The 22,827-nt window shown below is 39.3% G+C and overlaps 1 long non-coding RNA gene across 1 annotated transcript in view; it reads right to left on the reverse strand.

The window, feature by feature from the left end:
* The window catches only part of LOC145030873 (uncharacterized), a 38,006-nt gene extending 15,179 nt beyond the window's left edge, over positions 1 to 22,827 (reverse strand). Inside the window, exons 1-2 of the long non-coding RNA XR_013676727.1 lie at positions 22,714 to 22,827; positions 3,609 to 3,716 (exon numbers count right to left, since the gene is read on the reverse strand). This is a non-coding gene — a long non-coding RNA (uncharacterized LOC145030873). The remainder of the gene's footprint in view (positions 1 to 3,608; positions 3,717 to 22,713) is intronic.

Genomic DNA, 22,827 nt, shown 5'->3' on the forward strand with positions numbered 1-22,827 from the left:
TGCAGAAAATTCATCTTGAAAGAGATAGTGATGAACTTGCCAAATTTCCTACACCACAATTCATCAAAGGTACCCCATTCTAAATATCTCAAATCAGCAAAACGTTGCGACATCTCACTTGACACATGACATAAAAAATTCTTTATTCTTCTTAATATATATTTAATGAATGTTTGTGACGACCGAAAAGTCCAACTAATTTAAATTTTTCAAAAACAATCAGATTTCATTAAATTATTACAAAAAGGTTTTCAATACATTATTTATCAGAATATTCCCAAGTCCATTTCATAAAACATAAATGCGAGGGACGGTACGATCACGCCTTTTCCTTGCCACAGTCTCCCGAAGAACCTGAAAAACATTAAACCACAACTGTAAGCCCGAAAGCTTAGTGAGATACCCCCAAAATACCAACCACATATACGCCCTTCCACGCTACGACCTTCCAGTCCAAAACATATTGCCTTCCGGCCCATAGCATAAAAAGCATACATAACATAACAGAACACAGAACAGCCATGCATATCGGGTCTACTATGTGATTGGTCCGCCGTATCGGGCCTTCAGTCCACCGGATCCACCCTCCGAGTCTAGTCATGTCCTTTGAGTCTACAGTGTGGTTGGGCCGCCCGCACCGGGCCTTCAACCCACCTGCTCCACTCTCTGAGTCTACAGTGTCACTGGTCCGCCCGCATCGGGCCTTCAGTCGGCCTGGTCCACTCTCCGAGCCTCGACACGTCTGGTCCTCCCTCGTGGGGTCTACAGCCTATCCGGACCGCTCGATGGGCCTTCGGAATAACCGATCTGCCCTGGGTATCTTGGCCTACAGCACAAAGCAGGACCCGCCTCAACCCATCTCCAGTCCAAACAACCATGTGCACATAACATACAATCATATAACCGTCATAGTCAACAAACCGAGCAAGCAGATCACATAGCATATCATTACCCTAACCAAGTTACCGACCTAACCGTTCACTAGCATAGCATCACTCTACATATCGGGAAACTGACCTTAACTAGGTCTCCAGCATATACCATCCTAGCTAGCAGGATGCAGACATATCAAACAATAACATAATAACCATATCCGAATCTCAATCCAATAAAGGGTCGGCCTTGGTGCCTTAGACCCTGTTGATATAGTGAGGATAACTCACCTCGAAACTGCCGGCTGAAAGGATAAGATCCCGCTACTCCGAACTCCGACACGAACTCCTCCACTGAACACCAAAACACTCAACTCAATATATACCCTTATTTACCAAAATACCCCTGGAAGACAACTGGTCAACCCTTGGACGAGGTCAAAGTCAACCCCTGACTGACTCTATTCGCCGAGTCAACCCGATGACTTGCCGAGTCCCCAAGTTCAGAACTTCCCTCAATCCACGACCTGATTCGCCGAGTCACCCCGAGACTCGCCGAGTCCAACCACTCTGAGTCTACTCGCACCCAACTCACCGAGTCATCCCTTGACTCACCGATTCTTGACTCAACCAGAAAATATTGGGACTCTTTGACAAGACTCGCCGAGTCTAAGGCTATCTTCAACTTACTCGCCGAGTTGTTCATCCAACTCGCCGAGTTCCAGCTCATCTTCAAGCAACTCGTCGAGTCCACCCTTGTGACTCGCCGAGTACCACCGGTTTGAATCCATACAGAAGCATTCCAGGCCATGCAATTGATCCAAAACATAGATCTAGCCTCCTACAACGCATCCATCACGTAAAGTGGCAAATTTTACGTGAATCCATGAAGATCTAGGCATTATACACATTAAGGCTAAGGTTTGGGACAAGATAGCTTCACTCAACAATCAACACAGGGACTTTATGCACATTTGGACCATCACCACTCCAGATCTGAGGTAGCATCCTCAGATCCATCTTCCAATCCCGAATAACTCATGAAATACACCCAAAAACCCCAAAACAACCCCCAAAGAAGTCAACAAGGGGGAAAAGAGCTCAAGACAGAGGATCCTTACCCCAAAGATGAGCCTAAACTAATGTAGACTCCAGATCTCCAAGCCCTCTTGAAGCTATCCTCGAATTCCACCCACTTCTCTCCACAAACCCCTTTCTTCCAAGCTTCAATCCTTACAATAATGGAGTTGTTACGTTTGGGGGGTGTTCTCTGGAACTCTCAGGGGGTATAGAGGCTAAAAAGGATGCATAACATCCTTTAAATAGGGGCAAACCCCGAAGGTTAGGGTTTTCTGCACCCAACACCAACTCGCCGAGTCCAGCCGCCGACTCGCCGAGTTGGCCAATTAACACACGACCAATTCGCGACCCTACTCACCGAGTCCACCCATGGACTCGCCGAGTTCCTCTTTTCCAATTTACCCTTTTTGTCCACCAACCCTACTCTTGGTATTTCGGGATGTTACAATGTTACTAAGACAATAAATAAATATGAATGATTTGTTTCTAGAGGACAAGTCTACTTGGACAACCAATGAAGAGTTCGGAAGAGAAATGCTTGTTTGAGTCAACCCTGTTAAAATCTGTCTTTTAAAAGTAATATTTATCTTCTAATTAAAAGCGTTTGGTCCTTTGGACTTTGGTTTTTTTTGATATCCTACAAACTGCATTAGGACTTATGTTGATAAAATCATTCTCAATTTCAGGAATTTCCTCCAAAAAGAAAGTTCGACATCGAAAAAAATATAAATGGTTTACAAATAAACGAGGTATGATATCATTCCTAAATAAAATGCATTATTCTGTTTTTAGGAATGGTAGCACTTCTTTTGTTGGTTAGAATACTTTTGTTGTTTTCAAAGGAAAAGTAGAATGTTATAATAAACATTTTTTGGAAGTATGTTGTTGTTTCTTACATATAACCCTCTAAAATACAATTCTAATGCATACTTAAAATGCAATACTAAAGAATTTAACATCTTGTAACTTTTTTCAGACAACAGGGACATGCTTATGAAGTGTTGCAGTGGTGCATCTGAAGCAAAACTCAAGACGAGCAACCATACTAAGTTCGAGGCCAATCAAGTTTCATTGTTTCTTGCTCAAAAATATTGGTTCGATGATATTATGTTTCGAGTACTAGAACAACATTTAGAATTATTAGACCTTTTTGAAGATATTTGTGTTTTAAATATTGACGATATTGTTGTTAAACAAGTTTAAATAGTAATGATATTGTGTTTTCCTTTTATTATCTTAATTCTCTAATTTGTATTATATATTCCATTTGAATTGATGTAATGATATTTTGTTTTTGTTTTATCTTAATTGTCTTGTTAATAATAATTTATTAGTATAATTTATTAACGAAAATAATAATTATTTTTGCAGTTAAATAGTGGCATAAAAATAGTACCACTAAAATCTAAAAGTGTTTTAGTGGCATAATCGTAAAGTGCCACTAAAACCCAATTAGGCTGCAACAACACAACCAAAAAGTGTTACTAAAGGTCTTTAGTGGGACTATTTTTTTGTGCACCTGATTGCCAAGAGGGTCTTTAGTGACACTTTTTTGGTTTTTAGTGGCACTTTTTCTATGCCACTAAATGTCATTTTAATTGTAGTGTAATACATATAACAAACAAAACTAAAAGCACATAAAAATATAATATTTACGTGGTTCCGTGAAGATGGCCTATGTCCATGGACAGAACATGCATGCATCTTCCTAGATGGCGTATTTGTCACACCCCAGCCTGACAGTGGAAAGGTCGAGCTGTGTGGCTAAGTCATGGATCACAGTTATTATGCATACATTGAACAATACAAAAGTAACAACATTAAAAAATACATACTTCTATTATACAAAATAAGAATGAAACGTTTCGTTCTTCGAGTACATCAATACATAATTATCAAAATATGATATGCACCTTAACAGATAAACATTAAATATAGAAATATAGAATTGCAATTGATAACAAAGCATCCAAAAAATAACCATATTTGTGTGTGATTCCAGCTTCTTAGTGTAACATCCCAAAAATCATGATAAAATTTTCATTTTTCAATCAAATTAAGATCATTTTTTCATTCAAAACCCAAGTCATCGAACCAAGTATCAGATACAATTATCCCAAATCCCAGAGTATCATTAAATCTCAAAAACATGTCATTGAAGGATAATGCTTAAACTGTAAGGCAAAGCTTAGTGAGTTTTCCCCAATCTCCCACACATAAAACATAAACAAACATGTACATTGGGCACACAACCTATGTCAGGAATACCCCTAAAGGGCTCTCAATATAAGTCTGGATTACCCCCGAGCCCACAACATAATTCTAGAATGCTCTTCCCGACCCTCAACCTATGTTTGGAATGCTCATAAGCCCTTATCATGAGTTTAGAATACCCCTACAGGGTCTTCAGCTATCACACCCCCAGTCGGCGGCGGAAACACCGAGTGGTGTAACGTCATTCCTTGTATCACGGTTATATAACATATATTGAAAAGTACAAAAGAGTTATTATAAACTACATACCTTTATTGATAATAGAAAGTTATATTATTATTCCAGCTTATCAAGTTCCTAAAAACACATTCATTTTAAAAATACATCAACATAGAGTTTGTGAGTCCACTGGTTTTGACTTAGAGTAAATTAGTACTTTTTCCCAGTTTGAAAAAGTATAAAACATAGTTTGAAAATATCATTCTGATGCATACTTATTTCTAACAAATAGTATACATATATCCTAGGTATAATGGTTTACTTAGTAGTATACCTCTAAGTTTCATATACTACGCATATAAGTGTTTGTAATCCCATACAAATGAAGGTTACTACATATAAATCTTATTTCAATTGTATACAAGTATAACCACTACGTATAACTCTTATTTCAATTCTATATGAGTAAAACTGCTACATATAAATCATATTTCAATTCTATACGAGTATAACCACTATGTATAAATTTTATTTCAATTCTATATAAGTAAAACCGCTACATTTAAATCTTATTTCAACTATATACAAGTAAAACCGCTACGTATAAATCTTATTTCAATTCTATACGAGTAAAACGCTATGTATAAATCTTATTTCAATTCTGTACGAAGAAAAATATTGCGTATAAATCTTATTTCAATTCTATACGAGTATGTGTGCTAGGTATACTTGTTTACTTAATGAATAAGTAATATACCTACAATTTCCTTGTTCTTAGAGTACAAGTGTTTGGGAAACTTATACTTAACATTCATACTTGTATATCGACAAAGGATAATGCTTCTAAAATTGTGCTACCATGAGTCCATAACCGTTGCTAATACGACGCCACTACCTATGAATAGTGCTACAAGTGTCACACCTTCATAACAGATTTCCGCATGCTTCATCGACGTTAGAATAGAATAAATTGGGCAAGTTTGTGACCCAAAAACGTTGGGTTGTAGCTAGGAACCACGGGTGGGGGTGTCAACCCGTATAGATCTACATACAACTTCCTCGTTGGAACAGTGGGCAAGTATGTCACCCATAAAACATTGGGTTGTTGCTAGCAACCACAGGTAGGGTGTTAACCTGCACAAATCTATACACATAACTTCCTCGCTCACACAGGATTAGCGGTTACAGTTAGAGGAATTCCACTAAGATTTCCTATCTTAGTTGATGAATAAGGTAGCTCATGTAGAAAATTGTCGGATTACTATGGTTCTAGTAGTAATAGCATATCCGTGTCTAAAACCCTACCTTATTAGACAATGCTTTAAACGTTACTCCTAGTTTCTATAGTACTTAGGCAAAATAAAAACTATAACTTGAAGTAAAACTAGTTTTTATCTAACATAAAACCAATAATAGCAACATACTTAACAAGTATATATACAGGTCTTGAATATAACATCAGGGCTATATTAGTAACATACCAAGTTTTATCTTAACATAAAACCAATAATAACAACATATTTAAAAATTAGTATATATAGAACTCCCGAGTATAACTGTGGGACTATATATATATATATATATATATATATATATATATATATATATATATATATATATATATATATATATATATAACTCCAGAGTATAACTCTGGGGCTACACTAGTATAATCTATAATAACAATATACTAACAAATTTAAGGTAGTTGTATGTTTTAAATATATCAGATATATTCTAGGTATACGTGATATAAAAGAACTATATCCCACTTATTATAACTATTTATATTGATACAAATATAGTATCATATAAACATTATATGTAATATTTAGCATGCATTTTCCCCTAAAAACATTAAAAAGTGGGGCCGTGAAACTCACCCTAGTAGTGTGAATTTATGTAATCTAACTAGAAACGTTCAGTGGTTCATGATCGTTGGGCTCGGGAAGCAAAACGCCTTCAGCAAACGAGAGAGAGAGAGAGAGAGAGAGAGAGAGAGAGAGAAATAGAGAGAGAGAGAGAGAGAAGAGAATTAGGTGTAAGGAATCTTAGAGTCGAACTTGCTATTTGTAGGCTGATTTTTGGTCTTTCACGTCGTGAGCTATGTCTCATCACCTCGTAGACTTGCCATTTGCATCCTTAGCTTTAGAAGGTGTCCACTTAACTCCTCAAGGCATGAGAATCCATGATCACGTTGTGATCTTTTGACTTATTGTTTCGTATAATTTCCATATGTAATATAGCATTGAGAGGTGTCTGTTACACTCCTCACATCGTGAGAATCTATGGTCACATCGTGATTCCAGTCAGATTAGGGTTTATGACACATGTTAGAGTTGTAACAGCCCAGAATTTCCAGGTATTTATTATTGGTGCATTTTTGAGAATTGTGAGTGGAATCGGCGAGTTGGAGCTCGAAGTCGCCGAGTAGGATCGCGATTTAGGATGCGGGTTCGCGTCTGGACTCGGCGAGTCCAATTGTGGACTCAGCGAGTCCAAGTGTGGACTCGGCGAGTCCAACCTGTGTAATGAAACCCTAATTCCCAGGGTTTGAGACCTATTTAAAGGGCCTTATGGCCGTCATTTGTGCTCACCAATCCATAGAGAGAAACCCAAGAGTGCTTGAACGTTTTGAGAGAGAAAGGAAGCCATTCTTGACCTTTGTGGTATTGTTTAGCAAAAAGAAGGATGTCCTAGCCAAGAGGAAGCAAAGGAGGTTGCTATACTGTGGATTTGAAGCTTAGATCATCGAACTTGAGGTATTATTTCAGCTCATCTTCTGTTTTATGAAGTATATTTGGATTTAGGGTTTCTTGTGGCCTTTGTTGGGTTGTTTTGATGCCAAATAGTCCCTTTCTAGTGATGAGGCTTTGGATCTGGATCCATAGAGGTCCAAAGAGCCTCACTCATCAAGCTTTATGAAGTTCTGTGGAGGTTATGACCTTGAGTTGTGGTATTTGTGGCTAAATCATCATATATGGTCATATAGATGTTGTATGTGCATCAAGATAACAACTTTACGTGATAAATAATCTTGGAAGGACTGGATGTATGAGTTAGTGGAATAGATCTAACCTTAGGAGTGAGTTCGAGTCGTTGCATGGCATGGACTCGCCGAGTCCGAAGAACAGACTCGGCGAGTAGCATGAAGATTGCCCAGCACCACTCAGCGAGTGGTCTTGCCGAGTTGAGGGATTGACTCAGTGAGTCAGGGAGAGTCAGAGTGGGTTGGCAGGTGGACTGAGTCATGTTGGGACTTGCCGAGTCGTTCTTGAGACTCGGCGAGTTGAGTCGTGGAGGCCCCACAACTCATGCCAGGTGGAACTCGTCGATTTAGAAGAATACTCGACGTGTCAAGTGAGGATCCCAGGGAAATCAGTGTATGCGCTTAGACTCACCGAGTCACTATAGTGCACTCGCCGAGTCCGGTCAAAGTTGACCGTTTACCGTTGACCAGTGTTGACCTATGTTGACTTGTTAAGGGATAGCCAACCTTAGTTGGGAAAGTGTTAATTAGAGATGTATTGTGTTATAGGAGGACTATAGCTTGGGAGATCGAGGTCTAGTGATTCCACGGATTTACGAATTACCGAGACACGCGAGGTGAGTCTTCTCACCATACTTTACCTTGAGTAGGTAAATAGAGTTATGTGATACAGTGCTTGTATGCTCTATTTATATGTTATGTGTTGCACTGCAATGTTCTTTGTGATTTATGTTGTGCATGTTTACAGAGTTAGAACCTGAGGGTTCACAGAGTTTGGGTGCACGGACCCACAGAGTTATAGCCTCAAGTGGCTAATATGTGTTATATGTGGTATTTTGGGGAAATCACTAAGCTTTGTGCTTACAGTGTTTGGTGTTATTTGTTTCAGGTACTAGTGCCGACCGATGGAAGGCGACGACTTGATCAGTACACACACATAGTATTTATGACTTTGAGATCTTGGGATTTTGTATTACTTTGATTGAATGTTCAAATATGGTTGTTTTATGAATATTAAGTGAATTATGTTTTATAAAAATTGAAAATTTTGTTTTGAAATTTACGATGTTACAAGTTCATATCAGAGCCTTGGTTTGAGGGATTCGGGTACATCTTCGGGAGTATTTGAACTCAAACTGAGGATTTGGAAAATATTTTCAAAAGAGAACCAAATTTTTCTAAAAGTAAAAGATTTTTTTTTGAGAAACTCAGAGAAGAAACGTGTGTACGATCAGTCAGCGCCCGAATAGTGATTTCCCAAAATACCCTTATATTATATGTTTATGAAAATTGATATGATGTATTCTCTTGCTAGAGTAGGCTAGGTATTCCTATTAGGACTAGAGTGCCCTGATTTGTGATGCCTTAGCCTAGGGAGAGGTGAGCTGCTATGAGATACTTGAGAGTGAATAGGTAGCAGCAAGGAGCTTATGAGAGATCTGTTAGAGAGTCATAGAGTACTTGGAAATTGGGATCCGAAGAGGAGGATTTGGGGTGTATACTGAAACGGTGTGGACAGTAGTATTTGGCCCGTACTACTGAAAGCACCAGGACGATATACGGTCCAAGTAAGAATCTTCGGAATGCCAAGGATCAAGGAGGGATGAGTTGTCAAGTTTGAGTATGCTCGAGCGGATTCTAATTTATCATATGTTGTATTTCAGAGGTTGATCATGGTGAGGATACGTCATATGCCGGAGGGCGTCGGGGCTAGTGATGAGGAGATCCGTCAGATCATTCACGAGGAGATGGCCGCGGTCATCAGGGCAGAGATACCAGAGATGTTTAGGTATATTAAGACCGCACTGATTGAGACTTTCGATGAGCGTTATGCTGCTCTTTCTGAGGCTGCTGTTGTGGCAGCTACCGCAACTGTTGCTGCGGCGAGGCTGCAGGGTGGTGATGCGTTGCTGTTCCGGGAGTTCAGCAACACAAAACCACCAGAGTTTGATGGGACCCAGGACCCGGTGGCGGCTATGAGATGGATTTATGAAATAGAGGGGTGTTTCTTCACTTGCTCATCTCCTAAGCATTTGAGAGTACGGTTCACGCTGAACCAGCTTCGCTTGGGAGCGAAGGACTGGTGGAAGTTTGTCACAACACACTTTTCGCTTGCTGAGCTTGCGGCAGTGACCTGGGAGAGGTTCACTGCCATGTTCTGAGATGAGTACGTTCCCCAGGTAGAAAGGGAGCGTTTGGCCGGGAGTTTCTGACCCTCAAGCAGGGCACTGAGTCTGTTACGGTGATTGCCAGGATGTTTCATGAGAGGGCGATGTTCTGCCCCGAGCACGTGTCCACTGAGCAGGCACGTATGATCCGGTATTTGAGTATCTTGAGGCGAGACATTCGGGAGTTCGTGGCAAACTCCTCGTACTGCACATTTGCTGAGCTTCAGGAAAATGCCCGGAAGAGGGAGATCGAGGTGGAGACTCAGGCTAGAGAGGAGGCTGAGTCTCAGGGGAGGGATCGGCGACCGGCATAATTCCAGCCGGCAGCCAAGCGGGCCAAGCCCGCTGATCCCAAATCAGGGAGCCAGAAGGGCCGCACTTGTGGAAAGTGCGGCAAGGGTCATGACGGAGTATGTAGAGATGGATCTTGCTACAAATGTGGTAAGGAGGGGCATATAGCCAAGGACTGCCCCAAGGGGTTTGCAGTATGTTTTCACTGCAACCAGACCGGACACCGGAAAGTGGAATGACCGCAGTTGCGGGGATCAGCGCAGGGAGCACCTCAGGGATCTGCCCCTGCCGCCATCAAAGCTACCGAGAGTCGGCCAGTGAAAGCTGAGGCACCGAGGGCACGCGAGAGAGCCTTTCAGTTGACCGCAGAAGAGGTTCGCGCAGCGCCCGATGTCGTGGCTGGTATGTATTCTTTCGTGTATTTATTGTAATGTTGAGATATTATGCTCATATTATGTTATGCGTAGGTATTTTTCTTGTGAATTATGTACCTGCCTTGGTATTATTTGACTCGGGTGCGAGTCGGTCCTTTGTATCTTAGGCTTTTAGTCAGCACATCAGTGTTAGTCGCGAGGCGCTGAGTCGGCCTCTGAGAGTTTCCATAGCTGACGAGAACGTGATATATGCGACGGAGGTGATCTGTAGGTGCGTACTTGAGATTTTCGGTGTTGAGTTCCCGATTGATTTGGTTCCTATTGCCATGGGGGATGTTTGTGTCATTGTGGGCATGGACTGGTTGAGCAGGTTTGGTGCGGTTATCGACTGCGAGCGACAGTTAGTGACCATACGAGACCCTAGTGGGGGAGTTCTTACAGTGTATGGCGAGGGTACCCGTTCTGGATCAGCGTTTTGTTCGGCCGCTAGGGTGAGGCAGTGTCTACAGCAGGGCTATAAGGGTTTTGTGGCATACGTGTCAAATACGCGGTTGATTCTAGGAGGCCGAGGTCGGTAGAGGAGGTTCCTATACTGCGTGAGTTTTTGGATGTCTTTCCAGAGGAGTTGCCGGGTGTGCCTCCCGTGAGGCAAGTAGAGTTCAGTATTGATTTGGTCCCGGGGGCCGCGCTTATCGCTAAGGTGCCGAGGTCACCCTCCGAGATCAAGGGTTTTCTAGGGTTGGTTGGTTATTATCGGAGATTTATCAGGGATTTCTCTAAGATCGCAGTGCCACTCACTAGGTTGACCCGGAAGGGTGTCGCTTTTTCATGGGGCCCCGAGGAGGAGGCCTCCTTTGAGACGCTTCGCCAAAGGTTATGTGAGGCCCCGGTGTTAGCCCTCCCGGAGGGAATGGAGGACTTTGTTGTATACTGTGATGCATCGATCTTGGGGTTGGGAGCGGTGCTGATGCAGAGAGGGCATGTGATCGCATATGCATCGAGGCAGTTGAAGCCTCATGAGACGAGGTATCCCACCCATGACCTAGAGTTGAGGGAAGTGGTGTTCGCCCTTAAGATTTGCTGCCACTATTTGTATGGGGTTCGGTGTACAATATACACGGACCATAAGAGTCTGAAGTATTTAATGGATCAACCCAACCTAAATATACGACAAAGGAGGTGGTTGGATGTTGTTAAGGATTACGATTGTGAGATCCTGTACCATCCGGGCAAGGCTAATGTGGTAGCCGACGCCTTGAGTCGAAGGGCGAAGAGCGCCCCGTTGCGAGATGTATGTTTGCGATTGACCGTGATGACTCGGTTGTTGGACACCATTCGAGGAGCATAGGTTGAGGTAGTGAGGTCAAAAAACCAGAAGAGCGAGCGAGTTGTTGGGTTGGTATCGGAGTTCGTTACCAATGGTCGGGGACTTATGACTTTTTAGGGGTGTATTTGGGTACCGTTTGTGGGAGGAACACGTACCATTTTGATGGAAGAGGCTCATCGGTTAAAATTCTCGATCCATCCTGGGGCTACTAAGATGTATTTGGATTTGAGGAGGGAGTATTGGTGGGCCTGTATGAAGAGGGATGTTGCGTGGTTTGTTGAGAGGTGCTTAACCTGCCATAGGGTTAAGGCCGAACATCAGAGACCGCATGGTAAGTTACAGCCGTTGGAGGTTCCTGAATGGAAGTGGGAACAAATCACCATGGATTTCATCAACAAATTGCCAAGGACTATTCGGGGAGTTGATGCAATTTGGGTGATTGTGGACAGGTTGACAAAGAGTGCTCACTTCCTTGCTATCAACGAGAGCTCTTCCGTAGAGAAGTTAGCAGAGATATATGTGAGGGAAGTGGTATCGCAGCATGGGGTGCCAATCTCGATTGTCTCAGACCGGGATGTACGTTTCAATTCCAGATTCTAGAAGTTTCATGAGGAGTTGGGTACTAGGCTGCATTTCAGTACCGTATATCACCCCCAGACAGACGGACAGAGTGAGCGGACGATTCAGACGCTCGAGGACATGCTCCAAGCATGTGTATTGGATTTTGGGGGAAGTTGGGATTCATATTTGCCCTTGGCCGAGTTTTCTTACAACAACAGCCATCATTCGAGCATCGGTATGCCACCCTTTGAGTTGTTGTACGGGAGGAGGTTTCGGACCCCCATTTGCTGGGGAGAAGTCGGACAACGCATTTTGGGAAACATTGAGATCGTACTTCAGACGACAGAGCAGATCCAACAGGTTAGACAGAGGTTACAGACTGCTCAGATTCAACAGAAGAGTTATGCGGACAGACGCCGGTCCGAGCTTGAGTTCCAGGTCGGTGACTTTGTGCTCCTGAAGGTCTCTCCTTGGAAAGGAGTTATTCGATTCAGGAAGAGGGGCAAGTTGGGGCCCCGATATATCAGACCATTTCGGGTAGTCGCGAGGGGTAGGCAGGGTAGCCTATCGTTTGGATTTGCCAGCAGAGTTGGGGCAGATTCACGACACTTTCCATGTGTCGCAATTGCGAAAGTGTATAGCCGATGAGTCGGCAGTGGTTCCATTAGAAGATATTCAGGTGGATGCGAGCTTGAATTATGCTGAGAGACCAGTGGCAATCAGAGATCAGAAAATCAAAGTTCTGAGGAACTAGGAGGTACCTTTGGTTTTGGTTCAGTGGCAGCATCGGAAGGGGTCCGAGATGACTTGGGAACCGGAGCGTGAGATGCGCGAGCAACATCCGGAGTTATTTGCAGAGCGAGACTTCGAGGGAGAAGTCGAGTTCTAGTGGGGGAGAATTGTAACAACCCGGAATTTCCAGCTATTTATTATTGGTGCATTTTTGAGAATTATGAGTGGACTCGGCGATTTGGAGCTCGAACTCGCCGAGTAGGATCGTGATTTTGGATGCGGGTTCGCATCTGGACTCAGCAAGTCCAAGTGTGGACTCGGCGAGTCCACGTTGTGTAATGAAACCCTAATCCTAGGGTTTGAGACCTATTTAAAGGGCCTTATGGCCGTCATTTGTGCTCACCAATCCATAGAGAGAAACCCTAGAGTGCTTGAACGTTTTGAGAGAGAAAGGAAGCCATGAAGATTGCCCAGCACCACTCAGCGAGTGGTCTTGCCGAGTTGAGGGATTGACTCAGTGAGTCAGGGAGAGTCAAAGTGGGTTGGCAGGTGGATTGAGTCAAGCTGGGATTCGCCGAGTCGTTCTTGAGACTCAGCGAGTTGAGTCATGGAGGCCCCACAACACATGCCGGTTGGAACTCGTCGAGTTAGGAGAATACTCGACGTGTCAAGTGAGGATCCCAGGGAAATCAGTGTATGCGCTTAGACTCGCCGAGTCACTATAGTGCACTTGCCGAGTCCGGTCAAAGTTGACCGTTAACCATTGACCAGTGTTGACCTATGTTGACTTGTTAAGGGATAGCCAATCGTAGTTGGGAAAGTGTTAATTAGAGATGTATTGTGTTATAGGAGGACTATAGCTTGGGAGATCGAGCACTAGTGATTCCAGGGATTTACGAATTACCGAGACACGCGAGGTGAGTCTTCTCACTATACTTTACCTTGAGTAGGTCAATAGAGTTATGTGATACAGTGCTTGTATGCTATATTTATATGATATGTGTTGTGCTGCATTATTCTTTGTGATTTATGATGTGCATGTTTACAGAGTTAGAACCTGAGGGTTCACAGAGTTTGGGTGCACGGACCCACAAAGTTATAGCCTCGAGTGGCTAATATGTGTTATATGTGGTATTTTGGGGAACTCACTAAGCTTTGTGCTTACAGTGTTTGGTGTTATTTGTTTCAGGTACTAGTGACGACCGAGGGAAGGGGCCAACTTTATCAGTACACACGCATGGGATTTATGACTTTGAGATCTTGAGATTTTGTATTGCTTGGATTGAATGTTCAAATATGGCTGTTTTATGAATATTAAGTGAATTATGTTTTATAAAATTTGAAAATTTTGTTTTGAAATTTACGGTGTTACAAGAGTTTATATATTTTTGGAATCGTATGGACGTATACTTTGATTTGTACTATAAGGTAGGTATAAAAGTTCATACTTGTATTAGAATTTTCCATGAACTCAAAAGTAGGTTTGTTATATGGTATTGTTGTTGACCTATTCCGACTGATGTTACATCAGCCTATGTCTAGAATGCTCCCGATATGTTGGCCTTCAACACAAAGTAGAACCTCCTCAACACAACCGATTATAATATGTCGACGTATGCGCATACACAAATAACGAGGGCATAACAGATAATCATGTAGATTTAGCAGATCAATACAACATAGCAACATCCTAATCATGATATTAAACCTAGTGGGCTAGCATTGGAGCCTTTGACCCATGAGTACAGTAAATAAATGTCACCTCGCAGACTAAGAAATAATTGAATAGATCACTACTCCAAATGATGCCTCTACATATCACCTATACAATCAACAGGGACCCAAGCTCAATCTACCATAAAGATTACCCAAAATGCTCTTAACTTAAACTTGGTCAAAGTCAACCTCTAGCCGGTAGCCACCATGGCCACTAATCTCCAAAACAGACGAACCTTAGCCTTGTCGCCATGACGTGGGTACTAGGATCCTAAAAACTTAATGGGTTAAGCTATTTTCTTCAGTTCTAAGGGTCCCAAAGCTCATATTTGGTCCATTCTATTGTCCAAGAGGATAAAGTTTCCAACTTTATCCCTTTGGACCCTCCAAGGGATAGAGATATCACTCTTAGGTCTAAAAAGGGGCAAAAAGCAATTTGGCTTAAACCAATAAGCAGGTAATCTTTAAAACCTTTAGTCCAACTCTTCTAGGAAGATTTTTGGCATCATAAATAACATAAAAAACCATGATTTCCATACATGCATGTACAATACATGTATTGACCTGCCATTAGATCAAAAAGAGGATTTGTGGAAAAAGAATCCATGCATGACACCAAAACTCAATACTAATCCAGATCCAAAGCACTAAATACACTCAATGGCCTAGAGATTCATAAAGTTGCAAACTTTATGAAGATTTAGGGATAAAACACAAGATCGCAACCTATCATGATAAAAATAGAGTCTTGGGCACTTGTTGTTGAATCATATCTTACTTCATCTTCTTTCTTCCTTTAATGCCTTCAAAGATCACCAAAAACGGCATACATAATGGAGGAAGGGGATTAGGGTTTCTCAGGTCTCAAGGCATCTGATGGAGGCTGAGCGGGAGCAAACTTTAGCCTCTTGATTTCTTTAAATAGGGATCGAAACCTAGAAAAATAGGGTGTGATAATTGACAGTTGACACGCTGTGGCCACTTAAATGATCACGCAAACTTAGCTTGATTTGCCATGTTGTGCTAAATCTTAAAATGCCAAAATGGTTGAAAATACGAGGTACCTCAGGACCCGTGTGTTACAACTCTCCCCCACATGAATCAGAATTCATCCTTGAAGTCTGTCACAATAAATAACTTGGTGTAATGCTCTCTAATATCGTCCTTCGGCTCCCACGTTCATTCAGAACCCTTCTGGTGTTGTCACTGCACCTTCACAAGGTTCACCACTTTGCTATGCAGAGTCTTCATTTTTATGTCGAGGATCATAGTCGATCTCTCAACATAGTTTAGGCGCTCATTGATCTGAATGCCAGCCAAAGAAATCACCGCATAATCGTCGGCTACACACTTTCGTAACTGAGAGACATGGAGAGTGTTGTGGATCGATCTGAGCTCCCCAGGAAAATGCAGTGGGTACGTAACATTGCCCACCTGGGTGATAATCCTGAAGAAAGAGATGGATCGGGGGCCTAGCTTTCCTAGTGTCCAAAATAGGATGGCGCGCTTCCACGGTGACACCTTCCACTGTCTGATCTGCTAGATAACCTATGTGTTATGAAGAACTACCTCGATCCTACCCATAACTTTGTAGACGACCTCCCCGCAACATATTGGTGTGCGACATCTCCTCCCATAGAGAAGCTCAAAGTGTGGTGAACCGATACTAGAATGGTAGTTTTTGTTGTTGTAGGAAAACTCAGCTAGGGGTAGGTAGGAATCCCAAATCTCACCAAAATCAATAACACAAGCCCTCAGCATATCCTCGAGCGTAAAAATGGTCCACTCACTCTATGCATCAGTGCGAGGGTGGTAAGAAGTACTGGAAAGCAGTCTCGTACCCAACTCGTCATTAAACTTTTACTAAAACAAAGAAGTGAATCAAACATCCCGATCATATACGATGGAGATTGGAACACCATGTCGAGCGACTACGTCGTGCACTTACACATCGACTAATTTATCGGCCGAGTAAGTCTCCCGAATAGCCAAAAAGTGGGTAATCTTGGCCAAACGATCCACAATAACCCATATTGCATCAAATCCCTTAGCTGTCTTGGGTAATTTGGTGATAAAATCCATGGTGATATATTCTCATTTTTACATGGGAATCTTCAAAGGTTGTAGCTCGTCGTGTGTCCTCTAGTGCTCTGCCTTGACCATCTGACATGTCAAGCACCTTTCAACATAACAAGATATCATCCTCCTTATGCATGACCACCAATAACTAAGGTTGAAATCTCGGTACATTTTTGTGGCTCCAGGGTGTATCGGAAATCCAAACTTATATACCTCCTCTATCACAGTCTGCCTGAGCCCACCAAAATTTGGTACCTAAACCCGACCACACCTTGTAAAAAATATGTGTCTATTGGTGGAAAACCAGTTGATTTCAAACTTGATTATCTCCTTCTTCCAATTTTCCTTCTTAACTCCCTTGGCATGAGTCTCACCCTAATCAAATCGATAAGTGGCGAATCTATAGTTGCAGTTTACTAGTCGGTTGTACATTGATGATGTATAAATGTACCAGTAATTTGGTGTTATAAACACACTATTGTGTGTGATTTGATGAGTAAATAGAGCAAGAATATGAGTTGGATTTTATCCTTTCCTTTTACCCTAAGAGGCATAAAAGCGATATCTATGGGCCCCTCGATGATTTAGTGATGACACCCTAAGCGCTTGGCCAAGCCTGGACTAATTTCATTTGTTAAATTAGTCAGTCGTCATATATCGGAAATCGGGAAACAACACATGAACATAGAGAATGATTATAGTCCATGTATCAGTTCATACAATATCTTGTAGAACGGAGGAATATTTGATCCCTTATCTAATGGACGCGTCATGGTTCGACAACGGCTTTTTGAGAGCTACGATTGCTACTCGGTTTTTAAGTCGTACTTGCAGTTATAGTTATTAGACTTATCCAAGTGGGAGACTGTTGGATTAGGTGTTTAAGCCTATAACTATAATTGGTATGTACTTTACTCGAGAGTAGCATGGTCCATTTCGGGTTGCCTTCACCAGAACAATTTGATAGGATAGATATTTTAGAAAGAGGTTATTTGTGATTTATTAATATATTATAAGTATAATATATTAATTGAGAAATCATATTATTTAATTAGTATTGATCAAGAATTAATTTAGCGATCAAAAGAGACTAATTAAATTAACGGGGATTGATTATGTAAATCAGTGATACATATGGTTTGGGCTATTGATCCATGATGGACTAAGTTTATGTAAGATTCCATGAAGAGTTATTCCATATCAGCTATTGGATCATAATACTAAATGTAAGAATTAGGGTTTGCATATGACTCTTGGAATTATACACTATATATGTATTCCTTAACCCTAAAATCGACTTAGGTATTCCAAGAAGAATATAGCCGATTTTTTGTGTGCCTAACCTCTCTCTCATTATCCTCCACTTTTTCATGGTGTTTGTGACTTGTTTGAGGCATCACACTTGGGGTGCTAAGCTCTTGAAAGGCCAAAACTTTACAAGCTACAACAAAGAGGTAATAATTCAACTTGTTTTTATGTTGCAATATTAAATTTGTATGCTAGTTATTCGTTTCATGCTTTGGATGATTTTGTTGCATGTATAACTAGATAAAACTTAGATCCAAATCATTTGGATTGTATGTGCACCATAGGAGTGTTATAGTACATAAAACATAACAGATTAAACTACAGTTGAAAACTTGCAAGTTGCAAACTATGATGCATTTAGCTTATGGATCTTTAGCTCTTAAAGTTCCAAATTGCTCCCACTTAGAAAAATAACTTTCTATGTACTTGTCTTATGGAATGAAAATTATTGTGGTTAATAGAGACTTCATCCTAAACAATCATTTAGGATATTCTACATAAATGCAATTAGTAGATGCTAGAGTGGTTAAACTTAGTATTTAACATAAGCTCCATAACTCCATACCTTTTACATAAGGACAAACCATTACATCCTTAGTCCAATGAAAGTATTTAATCTAGTTATTTAGATGGAAAATAAATATTTAATACATATTTCTTGTAGGGAGCATAATTCCAAAAATTCCATAAAGTAAATAGTTCTTTCAAAACATCATATAATATAGTCAAAGGTCTATATTTTATCCACTTCAAAAGCATGTACCATCGACATTCAATCAGTAGCCATGTGACCCTATCTCACTAGCGAATTCAAAGGATACCTCGAACATCAAAAGATAGATCCAATTGACCATGTAATCCTGTCCCACAAGAACCATACTAATGACGAGTCAGTGTTTTTGTCGGAATGAGTTGTGAATCGATTCCACAACTCCTAAGATGTTCCAAGAAGACATGGTTCAAAAAATTCATTTTCTTTATCACAATGAAAGGTTAATGATGATCTTCTTAAGTTGTATTTCAATCTTCACTATGAAACAATTTGAGCAAATTAAAAGTTTCAACAATAACGAATAAAAGTTGTCAATGAATTTGATTAAGTATTTATCACCATATGTATTCATGGATTGAAAATATTACATACATCGCTTATGTATAATTCTTTGTCAAACTTTTGTTCTTTAACTACTAATAGGTAAAGACACTTGTGAATCATTTTCCCATATAAACAGGATCCACATATATCAAATGAATCAAGCTTATGTTCCTTCAAAAAGTCCATCCTTTTGAAATTGGTATATGTATTTCTTATTTATAGTGTCAGATGATTATGACATAGATAAGTTTTAATCAAATACCATTTGATCATTTAGGTGTTATGATCAAAAATATCAATTTAATGAAAACTTATAGATTTACTTCATAATTAACATTATGAGAAAATATTCTTTAACATAGAATACATCGTTTCAGATCACAAATGTGAACATCCATTAAACGATAAGTAACTGTACATTTATTCATAAATTACAACTGTTACATGACCATATAAGAATAGGTACAAAACATCTATTATTTAAATAAAGACTATAGCAACACTTGTTATCTCTTCAGTAAGAAATACCATTCATTTGTAATCAGTTGCTTATTTCTTCCAATCATCAGCACATTATATCAATTATTAGTGTAACTTGAAGTAGAACATACTCAAATAAATAGTTTTATCATATAGATATTTGAAGTCTTGTTGTAGTCAGACTTCTTCAGCTCAATGAGATTAGAGAAGCAATTTCTCTTTTAGTGTCTAGTTTCTTCCACAAGAGAAACAACACTAATCATTTAAATCGTTTCTTAATTTCTAGGTTCATGTTGTATATCCCTTAACTAAACTATAAGTCTATTTGATTACACAACCTCTTACACTTCCTTTTAATCAGTGCTTGTAAAAACTTGAATCACTTTCCAGTTTTCTGATTGAATATCTGTTTTACTTGATTAGACATCTTATATGTTTCATAATTATCCAAATCTTTCATCAAGTCAAGGTTAATTACTCCAGTATGATGTGAGACACATTAACAACATCACAATAATGCTTCCATCAAAGCACCATGATCAGACTAACTGGTTAGTAGAGGTTGTTCAGGTTTAGGATCTTTTAGTATATTTTTTCCCTCTCTCTCTCTTTCTCTCTCTCTCTCTCTCTCTCTCTCTATATATATATATATATATATATATATATATATATATATTACTCACTATCTTCATGAAGGTAGCCTTTTTATCTCAACTTCAATCCTAGTTCATAATTAATTAAGATGATCTTAATGTACAAATGAATATCCTTATTCAAAACTTATATCTCGTTAATAGCAATGTGTAAAGTCTTATTTATTGATCGAGTGCTTAATGGATGGGATGAAAGGTAACTTAAACCTAACACAATGTTATGATTTCATGTAATTATCTCCAACTTCTTAAAATCAGAATTAATTCTACAAAAATCGTTCAGTGTTGAGGTTTGCATCCTTGGAAAGGTATGAAAGTCTACTACTAATCATTTATAGATTTCTAGACCTAATTCTAATTCTAAGTGGGACTAAAACCCCATTTTATTGATAGATGTCAAGGGATTGCTAAAATTTTCGCTACAATTTACCCTATTATTCCAAAAATCTTAGTTTTTTGAAAGTTGCATTCTTCACAGTCTGTTCAAAAGAAGATAGTTGATTGTAATTGATAACTTGTAAAATGCATAAATAATTCCATCAAATTCCAAATAGCATGAGGCTAGGGGTTGTGCTTAGATATAGGAGTCTATTTTACCATATATTTTAATAATGAGATGACTCTCACTCCTTCTATGGTCAAAGTAGTTATCTTTACGGTTTGGTCCAAAATGTTAATTAATTTTTTTAATAAACTTGTAAAATCCATTAATAAATATAGAAAAAATCCTTAGAGCGTGTGTATACTTGTATCTATGGAAAGTTAAGATAAAATTCTATAATAATAATTAAGAACCTTAGAAAATAATAATGAAAAGAGGGGTAACTTAATCCATAAACATACTATTGTATTGGAAGAATAACTAAAGTAAATACTCAATAAGTATTACTTAGTAAGAAATTAAAAAGTGAATCAAGTAGTAACTATTGGTGACATATATAGGTTGATAAGAAAGGGTTTCATCCTAATTGAGATACCGGTAGTACTTTTCATACATCTTCTGATCAGGTGAGTCACATGACTCTATATATGTTATCATATGTTGCATGTTATGTGCTCATATGTCATGTTTCTATATATTCAGTTGTATCAGCCTTGCTCTTGAAAGAGACAAATAGAATTAGCTAAAGCCTTGATAGCAAAAGAGATAATAGGAATCAAAATTATAGTCTTGTTCTCGAAAGAGACAAAAAGAATGAGTTATAGTCCTTTTCTCGAAAGAGACAAATGGAAGCAGTTACAAATATGCTCTCCAAATAGACAATGGGAATCAATTACATAATTGTTCGTGAAAAAAGACAGAGGGAATTAGTTATAGACTAGCTTTCGAAAGAGACAAAGGGAATCAGTTATAGTCTCGTTCTTGAAAGAGACAAAGGAAATCAGTTTACATCCTTGATCTCGAAAGGGACAATGAGAATCAATTACATGCTTACGTGTTATGTGCTTATGTGTACACATGTTAAAATGTATAGCTTTGTGTGTTCACTAAGCTTTAAGGATACCCGTTCTTTATTTATATTTTTAGGACACTCCATGGTAGTTAAAACGTAGGACACAACTAATTGTTGTTGTGAGTGCATTTATAGTTTTGACTATTATGACAAGATATTTTACATTTAGTACTTTTGTTTATTAACATTTTCATTTACTTTAGTTTTTGGGTGTGTTTGGCAAAAGTAGTTGTTAGCTGGAAGCGGGTAGCGGTTAGATGGTAGCGTATAGTTGGTAGCTGGTAGCGGGAAGCTGTAGCTTTTATTTGTTATATGAATGTTTGAAAAAAGTAGCTGGAAGCTTTTAAAATATATAAAATTACATAAAAGGACAATCGATTAAAAATAAATAAATATATAAATATATTTTTAAGGGTAATTATGGAAATTGATTTTAAAAGCTCATGAGCGTTTTGTTAAACGCTACATGAAGTAGCTTTTAGAATCGGAGCGTTTTGTTAAAACTAAAAGCTAAAAGCTAGAAGCTTTTTAATTAAACTAGAGAGTTTTATCAAAAGCTAAAAGCTAGAAGATCTCAAACACTTCCAAAAGCTAGAAGATCTCACACGCTTCCAAAAGCACCGTGCTAAACACGCCCTTTGTTTAAGATTTTCATAGGTTTTTATTTGAGAAGTTGATTTGAGAAATTAATAAATTAATTATCATTTATTACATTGTTTAAAACAAAATAAAATTTAAGACACCTCTAGACATTTTGTAGTTCAAGATTCTCATTTTAAATACACTAGCTTGAAGCATTCAAGATTATAGAGTTTTAAGATCATTATTATAAGAGATTAAGAGTCCCAACATTCAATATACAAGGGATTCCAAATTTCTAGGAATTCAAGCATTCAAAATTCTGAAAACATGTCTCCTTGTTGCTTGGGTTGCCAAAATTTAATCATATATGGAGAAGATATTGGTAAGTATCATATTAAACCAAGAATGGAGAAGTTTAAGATCGAGCACATACATAACTTTCATCAAATTCATATGGAAAATTATATCAACAGAATGAACCAAGATGGAAAGAGGGAAAATAGGAAGACAGAACTTACAATTACATGGTGCTTAAAGTCGATTGCAAGAAGGAAAACAGCGAAAGGGCAAGAAGGGGGGTGACATATAGTTAAGGGTGACGATTGAAGAAGAAAAGGAATAAAATCTTTTGA

The sequence above is a fragment of the Lactuca saligna genome, chromosome 2, assembly GCF_052625555.1.
Source record: "Lactuca saligna cultivar CGN05327 chromosome 2, ASM5262555v1, whole genome shotgun sequence".
Lineage (NCBI taxonomy): Eukaryota > Viridiplantae > Streptophyta > Magnoliopsida > Asterales > Asteraceae > Lactuca > Lactuca saligna.